Source organism: Camellia sinensis, chromosome 13 (genome assembly GCF_055761805.1).
Source record: "Camellia sinensis isolate YWXY chromosome 13, ASM5576180v1, whole genome shotgun sequence".
NCBI classification, from domain to species: Eukaryota; Viridiplantae; Streptophyta; class Magnoliopsida; order Ericales; family Theaceae; genus Camellia; species Camellia sinensis.
In genome coordinates this window covers 56,095,338-56,111,684 of record NC_138973.1, presented here as the reverse complement: position 1 = coordinate 56,111,684, position 16,347 = coordinate 56,095,338, and the positions used below count along the sequence as shown (strand labels likewise).

At 39.2% G+C, this 16,347-nt stretch overlaps 1 long non-coding RNA gene across 1 annotated transcript; it reads right to left on the bottom strand.

Moving 5' to 3' along the window:
• Window positions 1–13,949: 13,949 nt before the first annotated feature.
• On the bottom strand, window positions 13,950–14,827 carry LOC145806162 (uncharacterized). The gene is made up of 2 exons (XR_014348875.1): window positions 14,521–14,827; window positions 13,950–14,193 (listed from the first exon to the last, which is right to left on the bottom strand). It is a non-coding gene; the product is annotated as an uncharacterized LOC145806162 (long non-coding RNA).
• Window positions 14,828–16,347: the final 1,520 nt, after the last annotated feature.

Sequence of the window (16,347 nt, the reverse complement as noted above, 5' to 3'; positions counted from 1 at the left end):
AAAGCTGTTGCTCCAACTGCAAACAGGGTTCACAACAACATGAGATATGTTTTGTAGTGTTTTTAGCCAATTGCGTTAGAGCTATGCTATATGCAAAAAAATTCTTCACTCACTTATTTTTTGGAATTTCACAACAATGATCGAGATTCATTTAAAGTAAGGGTTCACGTGTAGGTCCTAATTAGTGAATGTATATGATAATTAATAACATTTTTTTATCAAATACTATTAAAAACCGTCACCAATTATTAATTTTCATCGACAATTTGAAAATTGTCACAAAAAATGTTACTAATTATAAGTTTTAGCGACAATTTAAAAAAATCGTCACAAAAACAGTCACTAATTTTTAACTTTCAGCTACAGTTTGAAAAATTCGTCACAGAAAAACGTCACTAATTGTTTGTTTTAACGACAATTTATAAAAACCGTGACAAAAAAAAGTAACTAATTGTTAATTTTTAGCGACATGCAAAAAATTGTCAAAAAAAATTAATTTTAGCAACGATTTTATTAGGACTTATTTTCAATAGGACTTGATAGAAATTAGTCCAACTATTAGGACCTATTGATAGTTTTTCTTAATTAATGGTGTTTTTCATCAAACATTATTAAAAAACGTTACTACTAATTAATTTTCAGTTACAGTTTGAAATTTTTGTCACAAAAAGTAACTAATTATAAGTTTTAGCTACAGTTTAAAAAAATCTTTACAAAAAAAATCATTAATTTTCAACTTTTAATGACAGTTTGAAAAATGCGTCACCAAAAAAATATTACTAATTGTTAATTTATAAAAATCGTGACAATAAAGTCACAAATTGTTAATTTTTAGCGACATATATGGAAAATTGTCACAAAAAATTATTTTTAATGACGATTTTACTGTGTCTAATTTTCAATTAGAGTTGATGGGAATTAAGTTTAACAATTATGACCTATTAATAATTTACTCCATTAATTATCATAAAACCTATTAAATAATAAATCCACCTAATAAGCCCTATGGACATGTTTGATTGGATGGATTAGAGCATGTGATTGAGATTATTAATTCGTGAGCCTAATTATCTTAGGTTTGTTTTAACATTTTGGTTTAGGACTATTAATCTAATGGATAATTAATCCAATAAAATTGTAGAATTATTAGTAATAGAGTAGGGGTGAGATTATTAATCCCATGAAGAGATTATTAATCCCATGAATAATTTATCTTATTAATCCAATTAGATAATAAATATCACACTAATTTAATAAAATTATTAATATCTCAATATTAATCTTATGAATCAAACATGACCGATATGTAATTCCTTACCACGCTAACTTTGAATATACACTACTAATTTGAAATTCATGCCAATTTTCTAAACAGTTCTCTAGCGTCAGAGATGGTTTTTGTTCACATAACCATGATAAAGATACTAGTGTGGGGCTCACAAGTGGGCCCACCCTCTTGGTTTTTTTTTTTTTTTTTTTTTTTTTTTTTTTTTTTTTTTTGAACTATTTTCTTAAACAATTCTACAAGCCTAGAATTTTTACCCATAATTTTACCTATCAATTTAGTCCTAACCACACAAAAACCTTTTTGTTCTGTAAATAATTTATGTGTAAATATATTTACTAAATGAATTAAAATTATAGCAAAGTTGTCAATCTCATATTCCAGGACGGTATTGTACAAGCAAAAAAACAAAGGTACAAGGGCGACTCAACTTTGTGGTGTTTTGAAAAGTTGGTAAAAAATTAATTTTTTAATTTTTTTTTTATAACTTTTTACCTTTTTTGTGTTAAAAAAAACTGACTTTTTTTGTATACAAAAAAAAAATAATAATTAAAAAGTCAAAAAACTCTCTTTTTACCAAAATTTCCAAAACGCTCCTTCGTTTTAGGTAATTTCTATTTGGCTATTTCAGACTACCTATTGAGGTGAGCCAAAATGAGTACAAATCTTGTCTAGATAGCTAAGAAAACAAAGTCGATAAAAAAGGGATATCAGTAAAAAAACTTATTTTTTGAAATTTAACTGACAATCGCAATATTATAAGATTATATAACTAATTAGTATGTGACCCATGTGATACACGAAAATTTATTTTTAAAATAAAAAATTAATTTTGAATTTTAATACTTCATGTGTAAAATATTTTAACAATTAAAAGTTAAATACAGATAGATTTACTAATGGTTAATGAAAATTCTTGTCAATGTGTGTGATCCTATGTAAAATAGGCTCATAAAAGTGTTAGTTGAATATTATATATATTAATTTTAGTTAAATTATTTGTATATTTTGATAATTTTAGTTATATCGTATTATAAAAGTATAATTATCATATAATAATTCTGTATGATATATATATATATATATATTAAATTATAGGATAGTAAAATAAATATTTATTTTGGTATTAAAAATAATAGTTAATTTAGAAGAAGAATTAGTATCATAAAATTAAAATTAATTCTAACTATTTAATTTTCTTTTATATTCATTTGGAAAATAAAAATATATAAAAATAGAAACTATATAAAATTTATTGAAAAAATTAAATATAAATATATTGTAATTGGATTATCATATAATGATTTTATGCTATATATATATTAAATTATAAGAGTGTAAAATGAAAAAAAAAAATTAGTCTAAGGTCCCTCTCCTAATTTTAGTAATGGAAGAGGTCCACAATATTATTTTGTGATGTCTAAGGTCTCTCAACCCCATACTCATATATCACAGAGAAATTTGACTCTCTCAAATTAAACATCATCTCTTTCTCTCTCTCTACAAACTTCTCTATTCTCAGATGAGTGACAACAAGCGCAAACGAGGCCAAAAGCCCAAAAACTGACTCCCCGAAACCCTAGATTTCCCAACCACCACCACCATCACCACCAGCTTAGCCTCATCTTCCTCTCCTGCCATCGACAACGACGTTGTCTTCTCCGTTAGCAATGTCAAGCAAGTATGTAGCCACTGTGCTTGCTCCTTGCGGAACATTTTCTCTCTCCTCTCCCTCCCTTTGGTCGAGAGTCTCGTCAGCTTTGAACGTTATGTTTGCCATTGCTATAATTATCTCTCTTTCTTGATCCTCCAAATTTAGTAACAAATAGGTATGCTCTCTCATCTTTTTTTTTTCCTTTGCTAAATTTTTCTAGGCATAAGTTAATTTTAGAGGAAATTGATCAGTTGAGTTGGGTTTTTTTTTTTTTTATTTTAAATTTTTTTAGTGGGTAAGTTACTTTGTTGAATTGTGGCTTTGATCATACTATTGAGTTCTAGAAGATATTATTTTTAATTTATTTCACTATCTGGATGGTCTTTGAATTTTGTGATTAGTTTACTATTGTGTGAATTGTTGAATTGTTTAGATATGTATAAATTTTGGAGTAGAATTGTTGGATAAGCTAAGACATAGACTTTCTTCACAGAGAAATTCGTGAAGAAAACAAGAGAAATTCTCTGTAAATAAAGTCGGAGAAATTTTAATTTTTTTGAACAAAGCCAAAGAAATTTCAATTCTCTCTGAATTTCTCTGATTTGAATTCAGAGAAATTTCAATTTTCTCTAGTTTGAACCTAGAGTAATTCTCTACACGTAAAGAGGCAAATTTCTTTGGTTTGGAGAAAATTTCTCTAGGAAGTCCAGAGAAAAGAATTTCCCTAGAGGGAATTTTACTGGGTCTAGACAAATTCTCTGGATCGAATTTTCTTTGAATCGATTTGAGGGACCTTAGACATTATGAAAATATTGGATGCCCTTTATGCTATATAATCTTAATATCAAGGACCCTAAAAAAAAATCTCCTAAAATAAACACATTTAATTATAATGATGTATATACTCAATCAAACCTATAATATAAATGACTTGGATCATCAAAATATGGTTCGAACAAACCACACGAGGCGTGACAACAGCACCCACCCCCAATTCTATCAGTAGGACTAAATTGATATAAAATCTAAAACTAAGAATTAAAATTAAACTAATTTAAAATATAAAGATTAAAACGATATAAAATCTAAAACTAAGAATTAGAATTAAAATTAAACTAATTTAAAATATAAAGATTAAAACGATACAAGTGACAAAATATATACACTAACAATATAATTTATCCTAAAAATCAAACATAAATAGACTGTTACTGTTTATATTAAAATAAATGCGGATGATTTGCGAGATGAACCAATCATTAGGTTTTCGAGTTGTGGATCGTGTGGACTTTGGTGTTTCAATGAATAATAAAAATTGAAAGGAAAATAAAATAATCATACGAATGCAACATAGATACTTACCTTTGTACTTAAATAAATTGATTTTGTGTTTCAATTTCAGATCAGCCATCCATCACTCATCAGCACATCGACAAGAATCATCAAGAATTTTGTGATATAATTTTAGAGAGAGATGAAGCAGAGATGAGAGAGAGGGAGAGAGTTGATAATAATGCTTTGTAGAAACGATTGGTTAATTTTAAAGCAAATAGATAGTAATTTAAAAGGTTAATTACACTTTATCCTTATAGGTTATTTTAAAAAGTAAGTCAAAAGTTATTTCCCAAACTTTTAAACCACTTCACTCTCTAAAAAAAATAATAAAAAAAGTCAAAAAATAACTTATAACTATTTTCTCAAAATATTCCTATGTGTTTTACCTGAAAACACATTGACTACCCAACATTTAAAAATATAACATAAATTCCTTGTGATTTAGAGTAAAATACAAAATTAACAGATTCTGTCAACATTAACAATGTGTGTTATGCACGCACTAGATTGAATGCGTGTGACAAAACTGAAATGTTTAATGACACTTTTGCCCTCTGTAGTTTTTGTTTTTGTTTTAGTTTTCTCCTTCTTCATCATCTCCTTGCTGCAGTAGTAATCAGTAACCATTCCTCTCACCATTCATCTTTTATACTTCCTCACCCTCTCTATTAATTTTTCTTGGCTTCGTTCTGTATTCTCTCTCTCTCTCTCTCTCTCTATATATATATATATATATATGTACATATTTTTGTTCTTTTAGACCAACACATGTTCTTCTCTTCCCCTACTTTAATGGAAGAAAATTTGCACCTACCCACATGGAATATTGGTTCATCCCAACTTCCATTACCCACTCGGCTAACCAAAATACCCCTCACTAGCCTCATGGACTGGCCATGATTAACACCAAAACCAAGCATCATATGCAGGGGTGTTGTGCATATTTAAACTCATTTTAAGTGGTTGTTGGGTGTTATTGCTGGGTGTTTCACCTATTTATGGTGAACATGTAAATGCATACATCAATTCAAGGGAATTAATGTTAATAAAAAAATTTAAAACAAAATTCAAGGGAATTAATTTGTGGCCACATCTTCCTCACATCATATATTGTCTCAACCATCAAGTCATAATAAGAATTAGGTTTCTCGATTTGTGATTTGTAATTTTCTTTCCAAACTCTTGTTAGGATCACCATTGATGGTAGCAGGGCTGACCTTGAGGGCAGGCAAGAGAGGCCTGCGCCTTGGGCCTCCAAATTTGGGCTGAAAATAGGAGTCCCAAATATAATTTTGTGTTTTAGATATTAAAAAAAAAAAAGGTCCAAATATTATAGGTCCAATTGAACATGGGACTCAAAAAAAGCAACAAGGCTAGATTTTTATTTTTTTTAAGCACTTGTAATGATTTCTTTCTATCTTAATATATGAAAGTAAATTTTTGTTTGTAATTTTAATGATTATATGTGCAAGTAAATTTTTTTGTAACTACAAACAAATAAAAAAATTGTAACTTATCCTTTTATTCATGAATTTTTTTTTTTTCAAAGTAAAAGGGTCTCATTTCCGAAGTTCGCCTTGGGCCTCTTAAATCTCAGGGCCGGTCCTGTATGGTAGATATTTGGGAGGGTTTATTCAACCATAGATTAACTACCTTGGGTGAGAAGCAATAATGGCGTTGGGGGACTAAGCTGTGCGAAAGTGGTTGTGGTGTTGCTACTAATGGTTGAATAGTTTGATTCCAAAAAAAGAGTAGTAGTGGCATAGAGAAGAAAATTAGAGGAGAAATTAAGGGGGAAATTGACTTTTTAAAAAAAAATCATTAACGGAGTCATGTTTTACATTTTATTCCAAACCTTATGGCATTTATGTGTATATTTTTAAGTGTTAGAGAGATAAGGTACTTTTTTGATAAACCACAGGGAGGTAAAATATAATTAACCCTAATTTAACTGATGAATTACTTGGAACAAAGACTTTAAGTGCTGTATGTGGACTTTGAATTCCCATTTTATAAGTCTTGTCGTCTAAATTATTTATATAAAAAATTTAATTAATTAAAAATTGATAGTCACAAGATCAAATTATGCTTATTTAAAATTAAAAAGAAAGAAAGAAAAAGAAGATGGCTTCTAGAGTAAATTGTCCAATTACATAAAGCAAGCGTGATTCAATGTGACTATAATATTTGATTGTAAGAGGAGCTAATTTAAGCCCACTAAATTATTTAGGCCCAATAGCCCAAGATTAGTGGGCCCGAATTTATCGCAAGTCCAAGATCGGTGGGCCCAGATTTATCGCCATCAAACGGGCTGAATCGCTCTAAGCCTCGAAGGGGTTCGGATCCACGAACTTAGAGACTTAGAGACTTACTCGGGCCCGGACTCGAAAGGGTGTTGAACAAGCCTAGAGATCCGAGGCACTCGGACTCGAAAGGATTCGGACCTACGAATCTAGAGATCCGAAGCACTTGGCTTCGAACGGATTCAGATGCAATCTAGAAGCCGCTCCGTTAATGAGTCCCAGAACACTTGCGGGCTCGGAGCTTTCCGGGATCTACGCACCAGAACCATGGGCGTAATGGAGTTCGAACAAAGGACCCGATCCCGAGGACGGTGAGTGGAGATAAATTCACTCTTCGGTTAAACTAGCCTATACCCGGGTCGAGGTGGCACGACCCCGGGGGGGTCCATGAGACTCGGCAATATTTTTGCGGCAGGACGTCCTCTGGGACTACCCCTGACCCTTTGGGATGATTGGGGATCATTGGTTAGGTGTGGCTAAGAAGAAGGGTTCGCCGAGGGATTGATCTCCTCTTCGGGGTTTTCTTATCCTCGGAGAAGTCACCTCCTCGGAGAGGTCACCTCCTCGGAGAAGTCACCTCCTCGGAGAGGTCACCCCCTCGGACAAGGTGGTTAGAGAGAATATCCCCCATGTGCCTTGCACATGGGCTCCATCCTACATCATGAGGTGCCTATAAATAGCACCCACCCATAGCTTTACAGGGGATGGATTTTGGAGATTTTTGAACTCTTGGGAAAGAACTAATTTCCCTTCTCCATTATCAACCTTAAGAGTGAAAGTGGGAGATCAATGGGAGAGCCTTGCCATTATTCTATTCTCTAGCCATTTTGCCTTCTTCTTCACCCAATCTCTTATCTCCATCATCTCCTTTGTTGTTGTGTTCCTAAGTTGAGATTATTGAAGAATCTAAGCCTCTCATCATATTCTAGAGAATTCGAAGTTGTTCTTCAAGGATCTTCGAAGATCTTCGAATTTTCCAACTCCTTTCTTGAACCCTCTCCTACATTTTGGCGACTCTGCTGGGGAGGCGGATTGGTTAATGGTCTCAACGAGATCTGGAATCCACACAACTCCAACAAGGATGGCGGGAGAAGATGAAGTTCACCAACAAGGATCCTCTAATGGTGGTGATGACAGAACCATGGCTCCAGATCAACCACTTTTGCTTGAAGCCATTCAAGGACTTCAAAATACTCAGCAAGAGATTCTTACCACTCTTCAGAATCTCACTCACACCATGTTGGTGATGAGTTCTAACTTTGCACCGGCGCCAAACGGAAATCAAACTGGTGGTGGAGTTATTCCCGCCGGAGCGCAAAATCAAATCCAAGGAGAAGTAGGCCCCAATCAACCTATGGCAACACAGCCACAGTAACACATGCTCAAACCACAGTAGGCGGCAGCAGTTTGCCCATGCCCGGGCTCCATGGCGTGCCGAGCCAAGATCCAATAGTGACTAGGGGAGTTTCTGGTGTAATGAATGGCACTCCAATGACTGCTGGTGTCCAGGAAAACAGAAGGAGCATGATGGCGCAAAAGGGAGCTATGCCCGTACCTAATCTTGTTACGCCACTAGTGAATGTTACCCAAACACCAAGCGGGCCTCCTTTGGTGTCGACAACAAATCTGCAAGCACAACCCGGTATAGCGGCGCCGTGCGGTGGACTCTATGGGCCTCAATTCAATATCCCATCACCAACTGGCTTGTCTATAGGCGCTGATGGCCAGTATCGTCAAATGTCCTCACCAATGATGAATTCGCAGCACCAGAATGGCCAAGACGCCCCTAGCTCAGTCTTCGGGTACATAAGCCAAGTCCCGGGAATACCACCATCAAACTCTCTCCCTCAACAGTTTCTCACTCTCGCCGATGTGCAGGCCATGTTCGATCTCGAACGAGGCAAGAGGACCTTACCCTCTTTGCCTGATCCAGACGTCAAGCCGCCTTACCCCATTGAGATGCTGAGCTATCCATACCCGGAGGGGTATACAGTGCCGAAGTTCATCAAGTTCGACGGCAAACAAGGAAATGCCCGAGAACATGTTGTGCGATTCATCGAGACTCTAGGTATTCATGGTTCAAACCACGTCCTCTGACTGAGAGAATTCTCTAAGTCCCTCACCGACCGAGCATATAGTTGTTATGTTAATTTGGCCCCAAACTCTGTCCGAAGTTGGGAGGAAATGGTTAACAAATTCCACTCCAAGTTCTTTCAAGTGGCGGAGAAGGTGACCACACTTACATTGTGTAAAAAGAAGCAACAAGAAAGTGAAGACATCCTTGACTACGTCAAAAGGTTTCAGGACAAGGCCGTGGATTGTCATGAAGCAGTTGAGGAGAGTTATCTGGTTCAAATTTGTCTAGAAGGGGCATTGAGTAGGTACAAAATGTTTCTAGTTAACCACAAGCTACCCACCTTCTCGGCATTAATAGAAGCAGCTCGGAACATTAGCATTCCTCAGGCTCAGGAGTCCGGATTTAAAGCCAGTTACAAGACTAGTTTCAAGTCATCTCGTGGACCTACCGTTGCTGCTGCCTCTGCCCCGGATACCCGAAATTCACAAGGAGGAGGTCATAGAGGCCAGAAAAGAAAGCAATATAATGGTGAAAAGGGGAATGTTTCTTATCCATGTGGAATCGAGGAAGTGAAAGCTCTAGTTAAGGAATGGGTGGCTGACGGAGAGCTAAAATTGCCTTATGTTGAAGAAATGCCATCAAAAAAGGACCGTGAGAGCCCTGAATTTTGTGTCTACCATCGTACATTGAAACATCCGACAGAGAAGTGTTGGACTCTCAGGAAAATCTTCAGAGATAAAGTCGAGGCAGACGAATTGAGGTTCAAAAAGCGAGGGACTCAAGACATCCGAGAACAACCGTATCCTCAACACCGAGACAAGGGCAAGAATGTTGCTATGATAGCTTATGAAGGCCCAATGATCTAGGCTATCGCTAATCTTGATGACGATGACTGTTATCTGGACGACATCCTCGAGCCAGAGGGTGAGCAAGTTTACTATAGAAGTGCTCTCGATCCAGAGGACAGAACATTTATGACTCATGGCGAAGATCCCTTTGATCCAGAAGGAGGAGAAGAATACTATGGAAGAGAAGGACACCATGTTTATGTGGCATCTTATTTTGAGGAGACCGAGGAGATGGTTAACTACGAGCCTCCAAGAGTGGAAAAAGATCCGGATCACTATGCCAAAACCCTGCAAGACTGTGTAAAGTTCAAACAGTTCTTTGACCAGCTTGGACTTTCCAGGGAGGCAAGAACGGAAATCACCAAGTCTATCATTAATATAGCCGAGGCACACCATGAGGAATGCATGTCGACTGAGGGGTCTATTCCGAGGAAGGCAAAAGAGCAATCTAGTGCCATTACTTTCTCCGAGGCTGATCGAAAGTATCCTTTTTCTCACAATCGGCCGCTTTATGTGACTGTTTTTATTAACGGGGTTGAGTTCAAAAGGGCCTTTCTAGATAGTGGAGCCTCTATCAACATTATGACTCGCGCTACTCTAGAAAAAGCCGGAATCTCTGAAGAACGCATTGTGAAGCAGCCGATAGTCATCACTGGCTTCGGTGGAGAAAGGAGAGTTACTATCGGATGTGTAACAGTTGATTTAGCCGTTGGAGAGATTCGCTCGGCCACCAAGTTCCATATTATCGATTCTGAAGCAAATTATCACATCATTCTAGGGAGGACCTGGATGCATAGATATGGGGCTGTACCATCAAGTTATCATCAGTGTGTTAAGGCTAAATGGGGAAAGAAGACGGTGACAATTCAGGCTACAGAAAGGCCGTTCGAGATCCATGAAGCTCATTATTCTGATGCCATCTACTTCACCGAACTGGCTGTCGAAGAAGTTCCCACCACCTCTAAGCCTCGAGGGGTCAAAATTCCTCGTTGGGAGGATATCAAAGATGACAAGGAGCCGATGACAGAATCAAGTAAGCGGGCGATGTCTAGACCAGAAAGTCCGCCTATTCCTCGGAAGGTGATGAAAGTTCGAGAAGGAGGCAAGATGGTGTATTATTTATGAAGGTGCGGGGAGTCGGTTTCTTCAGTCACCGACTCCGAGTCAAAAGAAGAGCCTCCTGACAATGATATAGTAATAAAGCCTGAAGTGGCTCCAGAATGTATGCAAGATGGGCCGAAGCCTCAGCCTGAACAACTTATCGAAATAGATCTGAGTGATGGACAAGATGCACCGAGGCCGGTATTCGTAAGTTCGAGCCTTAGCCTAGAAAAGCGGGAACAGTTGTTAAAGTTGATAAGCCGATACTCAGATGTGTTTGCTTGGTCATATAAGGAAATGCCCAGACTAGATCCTGACCTAGTCTCCCACTATCTTGATGTGTTCCCAAACTCCAAGCCAATTAAGCAAGCTGCTCGAAAATATCATCCAGATCTCGAAGAGAAGATTAAGGAGGAGGTTGAAAAACTTCAACAGGCTGGTTTCATCCGGCCAATACAGTACCCCACGTGGTTAGCAAACATCGTGCCAGTAAAGAAGAAGAATGGCCAAATCAGAGTATGTGTAGACTTTCGAGATTTGAACAAATCTTGCCCGAAGGATGAATTCCCTCTTCCTCACATCGACACCCTCGTGGACACTACCTCGGGACACCAGATGTTCTCATTCATGGATGGATTCAGTGGATACAATCAGATTAAGATGGCTGAAGAGGACGCAGAAAAGACTGCTTTTAGAACACCTCTCGGAAACTTCTTCTATACAGTCATGCCTTTCGGACTCAAGAATGCCGGTGCAACTTACCAAAGGGCTATGACTGCAATCTTTCATGACATGATCCATCATGAGATGGAAGATTATGTTGATGATCTAGTGGTGAAATCCAAGAAAGAAGAAGACCATCTCCGAGACCTTGAGAAGGTATTCAAGAGGTGCCAGAAATTCAAAATGAGGATGAACCCTCTCAAATGTGCTTTCGGGGTGACGGCCGGGAAGTTCCTCGGGTTTCTTGTACATAGGCATGGTATCGAGGCAGATGAAGACAAGGTCAAATCTATCAGAGCAATGCCTCCTCCGCATTCTCAGAAGGAGTTAAAGAAGTTCCTCGGGAAGGTGTCTTATATTCGGAGGTTTATCCCAGCACTGGCAGAGATCTCTGCGCCTTTCGGCTCTTTGTTAAAAGGAGATGCCAAGTTCGAGTGGAACCAAGAGCACCAAAAGGCCTTTGAGAGAATCAAGGCGGCCTTGACCTCGCCTCAGACCATGATAGCCCCGCAGCCCGGGGTGCCTCTAATGTTGTACCTAACTTCAACCCCCAAGTCCATAGGGGCATTATTGGTCCAAGATGTAGATGGAGTAGAACGCCCGGTGTATTACATCAGTCGGAAGATTCGAGGAGCAGAAGTTCGATATACTCTAGTAGAGAGACATTGTTTAGCTTTGGTATTCACTGCCCAAAAGCTCAGACATTACTTCCTAGCACATCAGATTCAGATTGTTACTAGAAGTGATCCAATCCGATACCTCCTCAGCAAGCCTGCTCTAACCGGGAAGGTGGCAAGATGGTTGTTAGCACTGGGTGAATTCGAGATCACATGTGTAGCCCCCAAGGCGATCAAAAGCCAAGCCTTAGCTGATCTCCTTGCCCAATTTCCAAGTGGTGACTATGAACCAGTGAATGAAGAATTAAGAGGAGAGGTGCACGCAGCTATGGCTTCCGAGGAAAGCTTCTGGAGATTGAGCTTTGACGGAGCAGCAGCCGGAGGAAAGGGAGGAACCGGGATAGTCCTTACAAGCAAAAGTGGGGAAAAGTTATATTTGTCTTATAAACTGGATTTCCATTGTTCGAATAACGAAGCCGAGTATGAGGCTCTTATTTTAGGCTTGATAGCAGCTGATAAGCACAGTATCAAGAAGATTCGGATCCGGGGGGACTCAAAGCTGATAGTGAAGCAAGTTTCAGGACAGTTCGTCTTAAAGGAGCCTGCCTTGGCCACATATCGAACAACAGTCCAAAGGCTTCTTGACAAATTTCAGAAGGTCGAAATAGAGCATGTGCCTCGCTCCGACAACAAGTTTTCAGATGCCCTCGCAACATTAGGGGCAAGAGTTGACATTCCAGAGGAAGAGGCAACAATTGTTATCAAGAAGAGAACAGAACCTTCAATAATACCCGAAGACAAAGGCCTTCCGGAGGACTGGAGAGGAGAAGTCCTCGAACAACTCAGAAGCAAAGTTGGAAAACTGACTATGGCCAAGCTTGCCCAATTCACAATTATTCAAGGTGAACTTTACTTCCGAGGAGGTACAGGATTCCTAGCTCGGTGTGTTGGCCAACAAGAAGCAAGCTTCCGGCTACAACAGATCCATGAAAAGTCTTGCGAGGATGAGGATATCAGTCTGTACAAAAAGATCCAAAGGCATGGCTATGATGGTGCATGATGGCCACAACCCGAGCAGCTGGTGAAAGCTTTCCAAATGATCTTGCAACACTAGGGGCAAATGTCAACATTCCACGGAAGAAGTCTATCTATGACATTTACAGTTTGCATTTACTGCATTGTCCATGAAGTTCTATCTTTCTTATGTTATGAAGAAATTTATTTCCTCCATATTATGTATCTCCATTAAAAGTTATTTTCTCTACATTGTATATCTTCATTGTGTTATTTTGCTTGAAACAGTTTTCAATTTTGTTGCCCCTCAAAGAAGAAAAAGGAATGGTAGACTCAATTACCAACTTGAAGGGAGTTTTCTTGACACAGTAGAAATATACTTCCACTCGGACCCCTGAAGAGCAGCCATGGCTTCCATCAATGCAAGCTTTGAGGGTCTCTCTTGCTGACGTAGAGTGTGTGCTCCCACTCGGACTTTCGAAGAATAGCCCTTACTTCCATCAATGCAAGCTTCGAGGGTCTTTCTTATTGAAGTAGAGTGTATGTTCCCATTTCGACTTCCAAAGAATAGCCCTTACTTCTATCAATTCAAGCTTTAAGGATCTTTCTTGCTGAAGTAGAGTGTGTTCTCCGCCTCAGACTTTCGAAGAACAGATCTTGCTTCCATCAGTGCGAGCTTCGAGGGATAGCCTTTGCTTCCATTAGCTGCCGAAGTAGAAGTGCGCATCCACTCGGACGTCTGAGAGACAGCCTTGTTTCTGCTCGGACTTCTGAGGGAGAGCCTTCCGAGGGACAACTCTTGCTCTCATTAGTGCGGGTCCGAAGAACAGCCCTTGATTTCATCAATACGAGCTCTGAGGATCTTTCTTTTCAAAGTAGAGTGAACTCTTACTCGAACTCCCGAGGGATAGCCTTTGCTTCCATTAGCTGCCGAAGTAGAAGTGCGCATCCACTCGGACTTCCGAGGGACAGCCTCGTTTCTGCTCGGACTTCTGAGGGACCGCCTTGTTTTCGCTCGAACTTCTGAGAGACAATCTTTACTTCTGTTGGTGCAAGCTTGGTAGACTCGGTTATCTTCCAGAGGAATCTTTCTTGCCAAAGTAGGGTGTGTGCTACCGTCGGACTCCCGAGGGACAGTCTTGCTTTTGTTCGAACTTCCGAGGAACAGCCCTTGCTCTCATTAGTGCGGGTTCCAAGGGCCCCGAGGTCATGGATTTCAATCAAGAATTCATTTGCCTGAAATAGCAAAGCCAACAAACGAGACAAACAATATCAATTTCAGATCATGATTCAGACATTATCAGAATGGGGCAACATCAACAAATAATAATGATCTATTTAAGCTACAACAATTCTACTCCTTTGAGCGAGTTCGTGAAAAATGCAACAATCAAGTTTTTGTCTCTTCGGGCCGGCTCCTCTCAAGCCGACGTAAAGCTACAACGGTCACGCAAAATTTTGGCATCAGCTATATATTTCCCAAGCATCCACAAGTTAAACAAACAACAATATATCATCTTTATTATTCAATGAGAGGAAGAGGGAGCCGAATTTCATACTCACAAATTTGGGACTGTTAGAGGGGTGAAGTCCGAAGCCGATGTTGGAAATTCAAGTTGAAATCAGAGAGGTTTTATAGACTGTAATCAACAGGACTGAGCTAGGCTGGGCAAGACCACACACGTTGCGTTGAGTGGGCGAACGTGCGTGGTCGGCGTTGGACAAGTTGAGGCCGGAGGCAGCAATGGTGTCGGAAAGAAGGTGGCGACCATACACGACGCGTTGAAAGGGCGACGTGGTCCACGTTGATTAATCACGGCCGAATCCAGTGAGTATGCAAAAATCGAGATTCAAACTCTGAAAAAAAAAATAGCGCCGGACTATGAGACTAACGAGCTGGATGGTGTTAGGCAAAACCACACATCGCGTTGAGTGGGCGACGTGTGGTTCGCGTTGAACAGCCGAAGACGAAGGCAAAGCATCGGGCATCCACTATTTATCTTCCGAGCATCTACAAGATCGACAAGACAATAATTAATTATTCAACAACATGATCTATACACAATATGAAGGACTTATTTTCTCGGATTTCTTTTGCAACAACATTTATTTATTCTACAAATTTCAAGACGAGCAAGTTCTTGAAAATGCAACAATCAAGGTTTTATCTATTCGGGTCGATTCCTCTAAAGCCAACGTAAAGCAACAATGTTCGAACAAAAGCCCGGCATCAACTATCTATTTCCTGAGCATCCACTGGATCAACAACAAACAATGATATACGGCTCTATTTCTTTTACAATGACATTTTTTTTATTCTCCCAAGAAAGTGTTCAAGAAATTCAAGAATTGAGAGTTCATTTATCCCCTCGGATATCAAATTTAAAGGTTATAATATGCAAACAATGCTTCATCATTCCCAAATCAACAAAACAGTGCTGTGAGTATTTCCAATATCAACAATGAATTAGTGGAGATAGGCAAGATTGCAAAAATTCCAAATATGTATTTCGCAAATCAAAGCTCAAAGCATAAATATATATGTGTGTATATATATAATATGGTATAAGAAGGAGGAGAAGAGGGCTTTTGGTAGAAGTGGCAAGATCAGATTCAAAGCAACAATGAGCAAAGAAGAAATTGAGAATGGAGCAAACAGGTGGCGGAGCGGCTGGGCAGACCGACACCGTGTTGAGTCAGCCATGTGGTTGGCGTTGATTACTCACTGTTGGAACCACTAAGTGTAAAGCAAGGCCAAGATCTATGTGTTCGGAGCTTTTAAAAAAAAAAAATGTTGCTAAGCCAGGAGGGCACGACCCCGACGAGGACAACGCACAGCCGAACCAACGGCGGCACTATTTTGGCGAGGTTGGAAAATGATGACGTTGCAGAGAGGTCGGGGGCGTCGGTGCTGGTCGGCGGAACTGAGCTCCGGTGTGTCTGGTTCTCCGAGAAGCTGCGTCGTCACACTAAAATGAAGCACCGATGGTGAAGCTGCAAGGAAGAGAAGCCAACGGGCAGCAGCGCCGGGCAGTCGAGGCCGGCAGTAGCAGTGGCGTCGGCGCTGGTCAGTCGAGGCCTGCAATGGCAGTGATGTTGCAGAGGAGTCGGCATCGGTGTGTCGGTGACGTCGGTGGTCTTCAGTAGTTGCAAAGCAAGCTGGTCACGGTGGCCTTTGGTTTGGTAGCTGCGAGGCATCAATTGAAGAAGAGCTGGGTTGGTCTTGTTCAAGAAGAAGAAAAGTTGGGTTAAAGAAGAAAGTGTATGCCATTAATTTAAAAGAAAAAATAAGAAGAAAGAGAAAGGCTAGATGGTCTTGGCGGCTGGAGGCAAACAGAAAAGAGAGGCTACATTGTTTAGGGTTTTGAGCCATCTCTTTAAATATAAAAA